The sequence below is a fragment of the Notolabrus celidotus genome, unplaced genomic scaffold (assembly GCF_009762535.1).
Source record: "Notolabrus celidotus isolate fNotCel1 unplaced genomic scaffold, fNotCel1.pri scaffold_176_arrow_ctg1, whole genome shotgun sequence".
Lineage (NCBI taxonomy): Eukaryota > Metazoa > Chordata > Actinopteri > Labriformes > Labridae > Notolabrus > Notolabrus celidotus.
Window position 1 is genome coordinate 12035 of NW_023260039.1, and position 3763 is coordinate 15797.

Consider the following 3763-nt stretch of genomic DNA (forward strand, 5'->3'; position numbering starts at 1 on the left):
CAAACTTCCTTTAACAGGCAGAAACCTCCAGCAGGACCAGACTCATGTTAGACACACATCTGCTGAGACCGTGTTGGAGAGAGGGATAGAGGGAGATGAAGAGAGAGAGAGAGATGATAGTGGGGAGACGGATAGTAGTAGTTGTAGCAGCTGGAGTCTGGACCACGTCCACAGCAGCAGAGATCCAGAGGAACCTACGAGACAAGGGAGCTCAGGGACTCCAGAAAGGTCTAAGAAAAGAGAGAAGAGAGGGAGACCAGAAGAAAGAAAAAGAGGAGAAGAAAGGCTGAAGGAATGACAAGGAAAGGACGGGATAAGAAAAGGAGACATAAAGGATGAAGAAACATGGAAAGAACAAAGAAAGAGAGAAAAAAAGAAAGAAAGAAAGAAAGAAAGAAAGAAAGAAAGGATGAATAACAGACCCCAAAAAAGAAATCTACAGCAGAGATCCAGAGGAACCTACGAGACAAGGGAGCTCAGGGACTCCAGAAAGGTCTATGGTTAGTAACTTTAATGGGACAGGAAGAGTTAAAGTGAGAGACAGGCAGAGAGAGGAGAGAGAGGGAAAGACAGGATCCCAGTGTGTCAGTCTAAGCCTATAGCAGCATAACTAAGACCTGGTCCAAGCCTGATCCAGCTCTAACTATAAGCTTTATCAAAAAGGAAAGTTTGAAGCCTACTCCTAAAAGTAGAGAGGGTGTCTAAGAAAAGAGAGAAGAGAGGGAGACCAGAAGAAAGAAAGAGAGGAGAATAAATAGTGAAGGAAAGACAGAAGGAAAGGAGACATAAAGAATGCAGAAACATGGAGAGAACAAAGAAAGAAAGAAAGAAAGAAAGAAAGAAAGAAAGAAAGAAAGAAAGAAGAAAAGAAAGGATGAATAACAGACCCCAAAAAAGGAACCTACGAGACAAGGGAGCTCATGGACTCCAGAAAGGTCTATGGTTAGTAACTTTAATGGGTCGTGTTTTATCTGTAGATCCTTTAATATGGATCAAATAAGGAAGAAGCCACTGAAGTAAATAATTAAATCTTAATGAAGACTCATATAAGTGACTGATGCGTTCACGGGCCGTGGGAAATTAGAGCGCCTGAGGTGAGAAAACTCTGACACAGGATGTCTGAAACAACCTGTGAGCAGCCAAAACCCTGAGTGTCACATTCCCTGAGGCAGAAACACCACACACACACACACACACACACACACACACACACACACACACACACACACAGTCCAGTGTATACTGTTATCTCACAGCCACATGTGTGAGTGGGAGGCTGGCGTTTCCAAACCCATTTAAATTCCAATATCAGGCGTTATAGCTTATCGTTCTCGGCGCAGCCTGAAACATTTTCTATACGTTGTTTATTTATGGAAACTCTAATTAGACAAAGTTGTTTGGTCGCATGTCAGAAAAACTCAAAGCGTGTCATGGCGCCGCGGAGGAGCGAGGAGGTGGTCTGTGGGTTTGTTTACATGGTCTCGTTCTCTTTACATAAACGTGCAGATGTTTTATAAAACCAAACCGGCGTCCCTCCTCGTTAATATTCCCTCTGCTGCCTCTCCTCCCTCACCTTTCCCTCCCTCACAAATTAAAGTCAGATTGGCCGCTCGGCTGCTGCTCTGAGAAGGAAATTAACTCGGGGAAATTGAATTTTTAAGTCTGAAATATTTTGTCCCATCAGGTGATGATTCAGAGACGGTGTTATGGAGGTGTGGGGTGTATTAGATTAGACCCCAAAATATCTCTCTTATTGCAGTGCAGTGATTCTCCTCACCAGGGCGTTTCTCACGTCTCGTATCAGAACTGGAAACCAACATTTTTTATGTCCTAATAAGGAAGCAGCTTCCTCCCCTCATGAAGGAAACTTTTGTCTTTCCTTCTCTTCCTCTTTTGAAAAGCTTCCCTCGTCGCTTCTTCTTCTGAAAACTTTCTTCTTTCTTCCTCGTGAAACAAACGGCTCCTTTCTTCTTTGTCCCATCACAGATAACAACCGGCTTCCTCGTTCACAACAAGCAGACGTCTAACGAGGATTCTCGGCTCACAGAAAACACACATGCAGGCCCGGGTGGTGTTTGAACTCGTCACATTTCACTCCGCATTAATTGATCGTGTTGAATAACAACCTGCAGTTACATCACCGCTCCTCTGGCTGAGACCAGATCCAGAGGTCTCCCCTCATGTCACGTTTATTACTGCAGGATTTATGAGCTGAAGTCCGTCAGACGTTCAGATTAAAGCTCCTGTGTGAGAGATGTTAAAGCCTGCTTTGTCTCATTTCACTAGAATTAAAATCTAATTTCAGAACAAAGGATGAGGACTCTTGTGAAGGTGACCAGAGTTTGAGTCCTGAGTAAAGTTAGAGAGGAGGAAACAGCAGCTTAATGACCTTAAAACAGACTTTGGACACCTCATGATGGATGCTTGGGTACCTAAAAACAGACACTAAGAGGAGCTGTGGATTAAATGCTTCAGGGTACCTTACAATAGAATCCACATGTTATAAAAAAGACACCAAATGATACCATGAAACAGATACTTTGGGTACCTTGCGAAAGTCCCAAGTATGTTCCTTTTAAGTGATGCTCGAGGATACCTGTAGACCTTCCTTACAGCTCCCTTGTCTCGTAGGTTCCTCTGGATCTCCTCAGACTCCAGCTGCTACAACTACTACTATCCGTCTCCCCACTATCATCTCTCTCTCCAACAGCAGCTTTGATTTCACACTTGAGATGACTTTGGTTATTAGATTGTAGTTTTGTGTTCTGGCATCATGAGGAGGTAAAGCTCTGGTTCCACTGGGGATTGAACCCAGGACCTTCTGCGTGTAAAGCAGACGTGATGACCACTACACTATGAAACCACTTGGAAGCTTCTTCCTTAAATGAATATCCAAATGTTAGTGATTGTAGTGTAACTCTGTGAGTCTGCAGTTGTATAAAACATATATGGCTCCACTGAATTTATGTGAAGACATGTCGAGCACCAACAACTGACAGGACTGAAGTCTGACAAGATTACACACTGGTTCCACTGAGGATTGAACCCAGGACCTTCTGCGTGTAAGGCAGACATGATGACCACTACACTATAGAACCTCTAACATTATGCATTATCAGGCTCCTCTCCTTTGGAATCATCTACCAGTCAGGGTCCGGGAGGCAGACCCCCTCTCTACTTTTAAGAGTAGGCTTCAAACTTTCCTTTTTGATAAAGCTTATAGTTAGAGCTGGATCAGGCTTGGACCAGGTCTTAGTTATGCTGCTATAGGCTTAGACTGACACACTGGGATCCTGTCTTTCCCTCTCTCTCCTCTCTCTGCCTGTCTCTCACTTTAACTCTTCCTGTCCCATTAAAGTTACTAAACATAGACCTTTCTGGAGTCCCTGAGCTCCCTTGTCTCGTAGGTTCCTCTGGATCACTGCTGTAGATTCCTTTTTAGGGGTCTGTTATTCATCCTTTCTTTCTTTCTTTCTTTCTTTCTGTCTTTCTTTGTTCTCTCCATGTCTCCTTTCCTTCTGTCATTCCTTCCCCATTTCTTCTCCTCTTTTTCTTTCTTCTGGTCTCCCTCTCTTCTCTCTTTTCTTAGACCTTTCTGGAGTCCCTGAGCTCCCTTGTCTCATAGGTTCCTCTGGATCTCTGCTGCTGTGGACGTGCCAGACTCCAGCTGCTGCTACAACTACTACTATCCGTCTCCCCACTATCATCTCTCTCTCTCTCTTCATCTCCCTCTATCCCTCTCTCCAACACGGTCTCAGCAGAT

The 3763-nt window shown here is 44.1% G+C and overlaps 2 non-coding genes across 2 annotated transcripts; both read right to left on the minus strand.

Annotated features, from left to right (window-relative positions):
• Positions 1-2790: 2790 nt before the first annotated feature.
• trnav-uac lies at positions 2791-2863 on the minus strand. Its single transcript has one exon. It is a non-coding gene; the product is annotated as a tRNA-Val (tRNA).
• A 162-nt stretch (positions 2864-3025) lies between these two features.
• Positions 3026-3098, minus strand: trnav-uac. The gene has a single exon. It is a non-coding gene; the product is annotated as a tRNA-Val (tRNA).
• Positions 3099-3763: the final 665 nt, after the last annotated feature.